At 33.0% G+C, this 12,117-nt stretch overlaps 1 protein-coding gene across 3 annotated transcripts in view; it reads right to left on the bottom strand.

Annotated features, from left to right (window-relative positions):
- The window catches only part of LOC126760479 (probable protein phosphatase DDB_G0282105), a 109,074-nt gene extending 102,729 nt beyond the window's left edge, over window positions 1–6,345 (bottom strand). Inside the window, exons 1-2 of one of the 3 annotated variants that reach the window (XM_050476126.1) lie at window positions 6,108–6,345; window positions 3,194–3,422 (exon numbers count right to left, since the gene is read on the bottom strand). The gene's annotated coding sequence lies outside the window, so the exon portion shown is untranslated. The remainder of the gene's footprint in view (window positions 1–3,193; window positions 3,423–6,107) is intronic. The other 2 variants (XM_050476124.1, XM_050476125.1) reach the window with 2 other exon arrangements.
- Window positions 6,346–12,117: the final 5,772 nt, after the last annotated feature.

Below are 12,117 nucleotides of genomic sequence, written 5' to 3'. Positions count from 1 at the left end.
CAGAAATTAATACCAGTATTATCTACAAAGGTGGGAAACATTTAAGCTCACTGGTTGTACACTTGTCCATAGTTTGGGTTCTTGGTCACAGAACACAATAACTCAGAGCAGTTGGAAATATGCAACCAAATGCAAGATAACGAAATAGATATAGCCAATATTGGACAAAACAAGAACTAACAACTTTATAAATAGGTCCTGCAAAAGTATGCACAGATCTAAGGATGCCATAAAAAGCATTGATTGTTTTGAGAACATACTATATGTTAAAAGTGGCATACATCAATATGAATCAATATGCAGTAGGGAGTAAGGAAACATTTCTACACTCAGTCTGTGAGTGCACAGCTCCATCACAAACCCGGCCAAATTGCTTGAACACAACGATGGCACGAGATAGCAAGGTTTAAAGACTGCGCTCCTACCTAGTATATGCATACTTAGGTATTTGCCAAGAGAACACACACCCTATTGCATATAAACAGTAAATAAAAAATATATTTTTTTATGAAAAACTTCAAGTAAATAAATACAGTTATCTTGTATAAAGAACTTTTGATAAGTTTTTAGTCATTTGATATTCGCAAAAACATCATAAAACCAATTATTAATAAACAGTGTAAAGTTTTTTTCTTCATTATGTAAACAAATTTCAAGAATTTTTGCTTCCATATAAAACATAAAGCTTCATATTTAATATAACTACTAAATAATATTATTTTCTTGCTGTTGCAAAGACTTAATTACATTCAAACATATGTGAAATTGATAATAATATTCGCAGTAGGAGGTTAAATTAATTGATAACCCCCTGATCATTTCGCAAACAATATATACATATATATGTGTATATACATTATTATATTTGTATATAGATGTATGTACATATATACGAAGAAAATAATCATTTTTTTTTCTACAGCTGTCATGAGAAACCAAATATATTATTAGAGTGTTCCAAAAATATTGTCACTGTTCTATATAAACAAATGCAATAAATTTCGATTCGATGGTTGGATTCGAAATGAATCTATAAACTTTTCGGATTTCGAAAGCATTAATTTTGTTTTTAAAAATCTCATATGTCGGCTTATTAGTTTTATTCTCTACAACTATAACCTGGTGCTATTCTCTTAGAAAAATATAATGTAGGAAAGCATCTACTTAAAATTGTTTTGAAATATGTATTGAAACTATCGATGAAATATCAAATTGAATATATGTATGTATGTACCTTAGAAATCTGCAAAAGCACATTATCTTCTTTTGTCAACAGTCAGCAGAACTACATCATTTTACAAGCTGATTTTGAAAACTTCCCGAATAATTATGCCGTACATTCATATATTTCATAAGCTCTAAGCCTCAAATCAGAGTAAGTGCAACTATAACTACTTTGGCTTCCAGCCCTTTATTCAGCTATTATTTTTAAGCTGAATAACAAAATGTCTGCTAATTTTGATGCGGAATTTCAACATTGGCTTCCAGTACTTTATTCAGCTACTAATTTTAAGCTGAATAAATGCTGAATGCCAAAACAACTGAAAATCTTAATATGAAATTCAAACTTTCAGTTTAAGCACTTTATTCAGCTACTATTTTTTAAGCTGACAAACTTCTGAATGCCAAAACATCCAACTTTGGCTTCCAGTACTGTATTCAGCTACTATTTTTTGAGCTGAATAAGTGCTGAAAATCAAAACATCTGAAAATCTTAATACGAAGTTCAAACTTTCACTTTCAGTACTTTACCCAACTAAATTTTTTTAAGCTGAATAAGTGCTTAATACCAAAACATCTGAAAATCTTAATACCAAGTTCAAACTTTCAGTTTCAGCCCTTTACTCAGCTACAATTTTTCAAGCTGAATATTTGCTGAGTATCAAAAGTTCCGATAATCTTGCTAGTAAATTTCAACTTAAGCTTTCTGCACTTTATTCAGCTATTAGTTTTTAGGCTGAATATTTGTTGTCAAAAGTCCAAAAAGTCCAAAAAACTTAAAATAAAGTACAACTTTCACTTTCAGCACCTTATTCAGCAACAATTTATAAAAGATCTGATAATATTGCTACGAAATTCCAACTTTAGCTTTCTGCACTGTATTCAGCTACTAATTTTTAAGCTTAATATGTGCTGAATGTCGAAAAATTCAAAAAACTTAATATAAAGTTCAAACTTTCACTTTCAGCACTTTATTCAGCTACAATTTATAAAAGATCTGATAATCTTGTTACCAAATTCCAACTTTGGCTTTCTGCACTATATTCAGCTACTAGTTTTTAAGCGGAATATGTGCTGAATGTCAAAAAATTCAAAAAGCTTAATATAAATTTCAAACTTTTGCTTTCTGCGCTATATTCAGCTACTAGTTTTTAAGCTGAATATGTGCTGAATGCCAAAATATCTAAAAATTTCGATAGGGAATTTCAACATTGGCTTTCTGCACTTTATTCAGCTATTAGTTTTTAAGTTGAATAAATATTGAGAGCCAAAAACTCATAAAATTAAATTTTTTGACTTATTACTTATATATATAATGTATATTATATGTATATTGTATGTATATTTTTAAATTAAGTCTAATGGACAGTCAGAGTTTTGCTTTAACCAAAGCTCCTTCAATTTTATTTAAAGTAATGAATCTTCTTCTTTTGATTGTACATTATCTATCACTTCAAAAATATGTGCTACCTATCTGTCTGTCCATTTATTTATTTTGTTTTCATAAAAACGCCAACATTACTGGATGTCATAAGTAATAAATAGGATGTGTTTGTATTTCATAAAGATTTAACTAGAATGATTTGGTATAGATAGACTGCATTGCTGGGTGCCGGATCCGGGCCCAGTGTTTGGAAATGATTGATTCATCGAAGCTTGGGGTATTAACTAACTATTAAAACTTGAACTCAAAATGAAAAATGTACTCCTAAATGTTAGAAATATAGTCTACTACAAGTATTACGAGATAATTTAAGTATGACATTGATACAAGCTTTTGCGAAACTCGGCACATTACAAACGTGAATGGGAGGAAAACGTGACCGAAAAACTTGCAATTTTGTTATTTCAGTAAAAAGAATTTCAAGGAAGAAACACTGATTAACTATTTTTTAGTATATACAATACCGTTACAATATATAGAAGTATTTACATGCTATTATGTAATAAATTTATTTAAAATTTAATATACTTACTTTGTCAGTTCACAAATTCAATGAGACGCTCTCGTCATTGACCCCACTGAACGCACTGATTGCTGTTGACTTTTGCCACAGATGCTTTTGTTGACTTTGTTGTTATAGTATTTTTTGTTGTTTTTTATTATTTGAGTGTTTTTATTTATTTTTATTTTTTATTTACGCTTGCTGACGTATATTGAGTAGTAGTATCTGCTGTGATAAATCTATGCCCACAACTGACTTAACAAACAGCAAAAATTAAACAAGACCGGCGATTTTGAAGACGCGCAAATTTAAGAAAAAAGTAAGAAAAACATGAAAACGTGATATCCAAGGTAGTAAACTGAGCGCAGTACAAAAAATATTTCAAAGTTTAAACAAACGTACTTTTTATTTTATCAAGATTACTAAAAACATTTAGTAATGATATTATATATTTTTCTTTCTGAAAATTTAAAGCATTAAAAATATTTTCGTTTTCAAAAAAAAAAAAAAATAATTAATTAACTATGAACATAAAAAAATATTTGTTTACAAAAAAAATTTTTAATAAAATTATATATAAAAATAAAAGTATTTTCGTGCTAAAAAATTTTAGCAAAAAGTTTGAAAAATTAAAATAAACTTAATTTTATTTAAAAAAAATTAACAAAAAACACACATTAAAACTGAAAATACAAGAAATTTTAAACCAATTTAAATGTTTTAATAAAAATAAAAAATATTAAACTATTTCAGTAAAATTTAAATAACCAAAAAACTATTAAAAAATTTAAAAATAAAAAAATATTTCAGAAAAATTTAAATAACCAAAAAATTATGAGAAATTTTAAAAATAAAAAAATATTTCAAAAAAATTTAAATTAAAAGCAAGTTTTTTAAATACTCTTATTAAAAGTATATATAAAAATTATAAAAAAAATATTTTTGTTTTAAACAAGTAACAAAAATAAATAAAAATTTGTGTTTAGAAATAAAATAAGATTAAAGTAAGTTTGTTTTAAAAAATTGTATTAAAAACACTTTTATTTTTTTAACAAATTTTGACAAAAAGTTTTCAAAAGAAAATAAAAATACTTTTTATTCAAAATATACATACATACATATGTACATTGTAAGTAACAATAAAATTTCAATATTAATATTTTCATTAAAAATATGAATGAAAATAAAAAATGTATCTAAAAGAATAAAATATTTAATATAACTAATTTTGTTTTAAAAAGTTTGGAAATGAATATCAAAATATTTTGCTTATAAAAAATTTTAACCAAAAAATTAAAATTAAAGATAAAAAATATGTTATAAAAATTATTTAAAATTTATTTTAGAAATATTTGTGTTTTAAAATATTAAAAAGAAATAAAAGATATTTCAATAAAATTTAAATAAAAATTATAATTTTAAACACTTTTAAATATATATAAAACTGTTTATAAAAATATTTTTTTTTTTAACAAATTAAACAAAAAAAAACAAAATAAAAATTAATGAAAAAAGGTGTTTAAATATAAAATAAAATAAGATAACAATAAGTTTGTTTTAAAAATTTGTTTTGAAAATATTTCTTTTCGTTTTTACAAATTTTAACAAAAAAAGTTTAAAGAAAAGAAAAAATTTTAAAATAAATAAAATTATTGCGTTAAAAAAAATAAAATAAAACAAGATACTAATAAGTGTATTTTAAAAATTTGTATGAAAAATACTTTTGTTTTTGTTTTAACAAATTTTAACAAAAAAAATTAGAAAATAAAATGAAAGCATTTTTTATTCTAAATATACAAACATATGTATCTACATACATATGTATATACATACATACATATAAAATTTAAAAATTAATATTTTTGATGTAATATATTTTCACAAAAAAATGTAGAAATGAAAATAAAAAAGTTTTTTCTAACAAACTTTGACAAAAAAAATTTAAGAACTACTTTAAATTTATTTTAGTTTACAAAATTGTTACAAAAAGATTTCAAAGTGAATATAAAAATATTTTTGCTTCAAAAAAATTTAAAAAAGTAAACTATAAATATTTTAGTTTTAAGCTTAAGAACACTTGGATTGCTTATTTATTGAGCGGAAATATGGCACTTAAGTATGTATGTATGTACATACAGTATATATTTACATATGTACATATGTCACATGCATACATATGTATGTACAGTGTCTGCAATTTTAACAAAAAAATTAAAAAACATAAATAAAATAAAATTATTTTTGTTTTAAAAATTTTAACAAAATATTTTAATAATTGAAAATAAAATAATTTTTGTTTTGAAAAATTCAACAAACAAACTTTAAGTGAAATATAATTATTTTCGTAAAGAAAAAATATTGAATTTTTTTTTTTTTTTTTGAGACGGTATACTAAAGCCGACCCGATTATATTTTATTTTTCAATTGAAAACAAAAATATTTTTAATTTGAAAATTAAAAAAACTTAAATCGCATATTTAGAGAGGAAATATGACACTTAAGTATGTACATACATATGTACATAGTATATGTATTGTGTATGCACATAAGCTTTAATTTATGCCTGCTATATATGTATGTATGCACATACATTAGTATGCCACAAGTAGAATTTCGCACTTTAAACCCAACAACGCATGTTACAAAAAGAGAAAAGTAGCAAAATATTGCAGCTGCGTAGTTTTTATAAAATTGTTGTTCGTATTTTATGTTATTTTTTTCAACTTTTAATGACACTTATGTATGGGCTTATAAGTGCGTACACAAGCACTTGCGTTTTTTGTTGCTTCTCGCCTTTTCAACTGCAGTTATTGTTGTAAGGATAATGACACTTGCACACCCACTTTGACTTACATACGTGTATATACATAAGTATGTATACGCACATATGTAACTATTTACAAGCCAAACATATTTTTGGCAACAACACAGCGCACTTACACTTTAGTTGTTGGCACGTACGTCACTTCAACTCAAGACAGCTTTCTTTAAACATCAACAATTATTTTCGTTTTCAATTTACAAAGTTTTCGCACACACAACGGTTAATATGTAACAGCAAAAATTCACAATTTCTCAACAAATTTTATTATTTCACTGCGATTATTTCCGTTTCGTTGAGCAGACGTGTTTCACGTTTCGCTTTTCAGGCACAACTGTCAATTTTTCGTTTTCATTTGCCGTTAAACTCGTCCAGTCGCCACACAAAGCACTCGTTACTGTGCGCACGTCGAACATTTTCGGATTTTCCACAACACTTTCGTGTGCTCTTATTAAATGTATGCATTGTTGTTGTTGCTCCAAGCTGTAAGTGAGCGTCACCGCTGCTGTTGTTTGTGGTGGCTTATGCTGTGGGCATGGAGTCCACGCTGTGAGCGCCAACAATTTGTATTTGCTGTTGTTGTTATTTGTAAAGCATTGCGCAGTTCTCGCTTATCAACTGCAAATCGCTTGAAACAGTGTGCGGGTAGTGGGAAGGGGGGTACAATTTTCAAATTACCTCTATGTTTGTGATTTTTGCTCCATGTTCTCTCAGCGTTTGCGGCAAATGACATTTTGTACTCGTTACTCTCTTTGTGGCTCCACTGCAAGTTAGCTGCCAATTTGGAAACTGTTGCGGTTATATGTATATACAGGTCGCATATAGTCGGCGTTTTAATCGTTAAATTTAAATAATTTAAAATATGTTTTTGAAAGCCTTAGCTAAATCTTCGGTTGAGCTGTTTATACCTTGAACAGCGTTGGTTTGTAACACCTAGAAGGCAACGTCGGAGACCCTATAAATTATATATAGATTAGATATAAATGATTAGCATGACGAACTGAGTGGACATAGCCATGTCTGTCTCTATATACGCGAACTAGTCATTTTCTCCTCAGGATTTTGCTCATTTGTTCGAACCGCCGATATCAGACCACTATAGCATGCAGCTGTCATATAAACTGAACGATATCAATCAAGTTAGTTTTTGTGTTTCATCTATTTGGCGATACAGTTTCTCACAAAAGACTCTTCAGGTTTACTTGTTACTTGGATCGATATATAGATAGAAACGGCTTGCACCATGACTTAAGGTCTATTGTGCCCTCCCTGTCGCAACAAATCACATAGAGCAAACAGACTGATTAAAAATTGCTGTATCCTGCTGGGAGCTATTGAGGCAAGGTACTCGGGAGTTTTTGGCTCCATGTTATAGAACCGACAGTTTGCATAAGAGGTTACAACCATATTGGATAGGTCCTGCTTGCGCCTGGAATTTCCAGTGTAAAAAGCCACAATTAGCTGGAATTTGTCTATCGAGAGATTGGCTGCTTTTTTAAATTTTGTAAGATTGTAACCATAACAATCGCGCCATTAGTTTTGCTTTTTCCTGGTTGGACAAAAAAGCGAAGCGAATTGTATCCGCGACTTGGCCCCCGCGTCACTGTTGACAACAATCATTGTGATTTACGTGAGTACCTACCGAAGCACATAGATCAAAACAATGCGTTGATCAGCGCCTCATAGTATAAATGCATTTTGCACTTATTTTTTGGTTCCAATTGTTCTAGGTGGATAGGGACACCTTTTCCACCTTGTGTCGGGTACGAGGCCTATCTAAAACCTCTGCCGTACTTTGGGTCCGGCACCCGGCCGCGTTGTGACTCCATACTGGATTGAATTTTTCAACCCTATCTGACTTTAGGTTTAAACCACAGCCACCACGAATACCCACAAAGGGTCAAACGCAAAGAGCAGATTGGAGTATACTCCAAGGACTAACTGCTCCCCGTGGTAGCAGTTTAAAGTCTCTGTTAAGACCTTGTAGCTTTTGCTACTACCAGTTGAGCGCCCACATCTCAATGACTGGTGACATTTGTCGCTAGAACTCCAAATGTCTTTTTATTAGGAATTTCATTTAAAGTCTATAATATCATTTCAAGCTGAGTGAGTATTGTAGCACTATTTCTGACATAGACTATGCTGACATTTCAAGGCAAGCCCAGAAAGAAAGACATAGTGCATATGGATTTTAGTCGCCTCTTACGACAGGCATACTTTACCGCGGGCAAATTCCCGCTGGGGAACGTCACTGTTGACAGCCATAACTTCGAAGTCGTACATGATTTGGTCTATATTGGAACCAGCATTAACACAAACATGTGATGAGTCGGCGTTACGAATTGGCCACGACGAATATCGCATTCGATGGAACGATGAGTTGTACGAGATGTACGATGCCATTGACACTGTCATTAAGAGACGGCGACTATGCTGCCTAAGTCATGTCGTTCGAATGGAAGAGAACACTCCAGCTTGAAGTAGTATCCGCCGAGGGAAGCAGAGGAAGAGAAAGACCTTCTCTCCGCTGGAAAGACCAGGCGGAGAAGGACCTAGCTACACTTGGCATTTGAAAATATTATTTCCGTAGTTTTAAAGAAAATTAAATTGATTACAACTTTCTTATATCTTTGTACAGGAGCGATTAAAGTTGATTGTCATTTACACAACCCTAGAAACTTCTCGGTTCGGACGACTGTTTGCCAATTTTCTGGGTTTTCTGAAATTTGTTTACGGTGAACATCTGGTCAATTGCAGACTATTGGCCCTACTGAGGATTCGGCAGTTTTAACAACGTTTTAATTCAGAGGATCTCTGAAAACTGCATTTAAAAGCAAGCAATAAAATCTTTTTACAAAAACAGACGTCAAGTTTTCGGAGCTAATTTATTTTTTTGTTCAACATTAGATGCTTTCTTCAGGTACATATGGTATTTGATGATATTAATCATTCATTTATTTCTCTTAGCTTCAATTTTATATATTTTATATTCGTGAAACTCTTTCTATCACTTCACAAATCACGATACATCATCAAGTGTTGAAAAAATTATTGTTTATATGGAAGTACATACATTTGTATGTTTATGTGTGTTAAATGTATTGAATTTATAACTGTATTGTTATAACGGGTGATCCAAGTAGAGGTTATTTTTGTTCAGTTTTGTTCGGCATTTCATCATGGAAAGACTTTATTACGAAAATTCGCACTCTGCAAAGAATGTGTTTCGCGCGCTTCTCTAAACTTATGGTCAACATAATAGGTCTCTGAGCGTACTATTCGCAACACCATCACCCATCTTGAGACCCGGTATTTATTATTGGATAATATTCGACCGAATAGACTACATCCAGCACGCAGTGCAGAGAATATAGCAGCCGTAGCTGAGAGTGTGCACGAAGACAGTGGAGAGTCGATTCGGCGTCGTTCGCAGAAACTCAGACTGATGTATGGAACGACTTGGCGCATTTTATGTCGATATCTTAAATTTGAAGCGTACATAATACAGCTTGTGCAAAAATTGAAGCCACCGTCCCAAGCGACATCACTTCGCTCTATGAGCTCTTGAAAAATTCCAAGAAAATCCGACATTTTTGAGCCTAATTTTGTTCAGCGATGACGTCCATTTCTGGCTCAATGGGTATGTAAGCAAACATGTAATGTCAGTTATTTAAATACAGTAGAGGCCCGCTAATCCGGATCAATTAAAACCGGCCCCTATCCGGAATATCAGGGAATCCGGATTACCAAAGACATATCAGAACTATGTACTCGTATTAAGAACAAATATTTATAAATTTCTGTTTGTTTATTATAACAAATAATACACATGTTCCAAAAAATGAAACATCATTCATTGAAAATAAAGACATAGCTGACCGTGTCCAAGGGATACCAGAATGCCACAAATGCCGGTTTGATTTTTGTTAAGAATGGTAGTTATTACTAAGCCCTGCGGAAGTGGTTTGATAGCAATGGGAGGAAAAGTGACAAGACGGTTAGCCACGGAGGTGAACCATGTATTATCTGTGCGCCAATGACCCGTACTATTTCGAGAACAAAATTCTCTTCGAAAAAGATTTAAAATGTGTCCTCCTCAGTACCGGGGACTGTTCAACTTCAACATCTCGAAACCACATTCACCAAAGAAAATATTCATCGCCTCATACGCAGATGATTGTATGATATTGATGCCAGGCAACGGAATTGACGGAAACCACTAACTTCTGGCACGCAATCGACCGGCCGGTGTTAACCTTCACTGACTCCCTCTCAGTGAATAGCGTACTTGAAGTTAATCCACCATCCATTGCAGACGACGAGCTCAAGTTGGCTTGCGATGCCAGACTGATCAGTGCATTCTTCACCTACACACCTGATCATCCACTTTGAACTCCGAATTACCAAACATCTATGTATTTGTATCCGTCTGACTCTAACCACCGCTTCACATGCTCTGTGAATCCCATTCACTCTTCTCCCATTCCCATGTAGAACAGGTGTTTCTTGAATCGCACTACAGATGTGACTAGTAGACGGAAAATGTCTGCCCACTTTCTCCTCCATGCGTAGCAACTCTTTCATGGTGTGGGAACCCACCGCAATTCAGGGTTCCTGTCAGTCGGCCAGCTCGTTGCCAGCTACGCCTTTGTACCGTGGCACCCTAATCAGATGTACTGCAACTGATAGGCTGTTCAGTTTCCTATTAACTTCTCCACGAATAGCGTACCGCTCACTGACTTTTAGCAAAAGCCTCTGCTTGAAAAAATCTCCGAAAAAAATTTTAGTGTGCGGTCCTACAATACTAGCACCAATACCTTTCGATGTTTTCGAGCCGTCAGCGAGCCACTAAATTGTGCTGCCTCTCAGTAGTAGATCAAGGTCAAGGAATCGCTACAGTCAACCTTAATGTCGAGAGTAACTTTAAACTTTTTTGTGAAATTTACCGTTTTTGTAACGCTGTCTCTTGGAAGAAGAGCCATTGGTGTATCTTCACCTAAGACCGCCATTTGTTGAGATGAAATTATCTTCTCTTTCCCATATCCCTCTACCACCCTGAGTAGCATGGTATACTTCGCTGTCTGATTAATTACTATAAGGAGTGGTGTGAGCTGCAGCATGACTTCAAGTGCCGCGCTTGGGCAAGTGCACATTTCCCCAGAGGCCTTATGATCCGACCACGAAACACCACGTTTCCTGGGCCTGCCATTAGATGATTTTGATGACAATAGACTTGCGCCTTGCCACCTAAACAGGGTCGAGATCACCGCTACAACAACAGCAAAGGGTCGTGAAATTATCTTCTTCTTCTTTATTGCCATAGACACCGCTTACGCGCTTATAGCCAAGTTAACAAGAGCAGGCCAGTCGTTTCTCCTTTTCACTACGTGGCGCCAATTGGATATTCCAAGCGAAGCCAGGTCCTTCTCCACCTGGTCCTTCCAACGGAATGGAGGTCTTCCATCGAATGCGATATTCGTCGTGACCAACGCGAAAGGGACCATAAGTCTTTCGCAGAACTTTTCTCTCGAAAACTCGCAACGTCGACTCATCAGCTGTTGTCATCGTCCAAGCCTCTGCAGCATATAGCAGGACGGGAATTATGAGTGACTTATAGAGTTTGGTTTTTGTTCGTCGAGAGAGGACTTTGCTTCTCAATTGCCTACTCAGTCCGAAGTAGCACCTGTTGGCAAGAGTTTTCCTGCGTTGGATTTCCAGGCTGACATTGTTGGTGGTGTTTATGCTGGTTCCTAAATATACGAAACTATCTACAACTTCGCGGGATCCAAGTCGTGAGTGCGACGACTGTTTGTTTGACAACAGGAGATATTTCGTCTTGCCCTCGTTCACTGCCAAACCCATTTGCTTTGCTTCCTTCTCCAGCCTGGAGAAAGCAGAACAAACGGCGCGGGTGTTGAGACCGATGGATCACCATTCCCAAAACAGAAGTGGATTTTACAGTAGTCATGCATATACATGTATAATCATAGGTTTCTCAAAATTGTTTACCAAATAAATATTTTTTGTTATTTTATGTGCGTATTAATAATTCAAACGCTTCCGTCAGACACGCAGAAAAATATATTTTATGTTAGTTATAAATCGTAGCACCTTCTCGTTACAATAACA

Source organism: Bactrocera neohumeralis, chromosome 5, assembly GCF_024586455.1.
Source record: "Bactrocera neohumeralis isolate Rockhampton chromosome 5, APGP_CSIRO_Bneo_wtdbg2-racon-allhic-juicebox.fasta_v2, whole genome shotgun sequence".
In the NCBI taxonomy this organism is placed as follows: domain Eukaryota; kingdom Metazoa; phylum Arthropoda; class Insecta; order Diptera; family Tephritidae; genus Bactrocera; species Bactrocera neohumeralis.
Note: the sequence above shows the minus strand (reverse complement) of the source record. Positions and strands in the feature narration are given on the sequence as shown.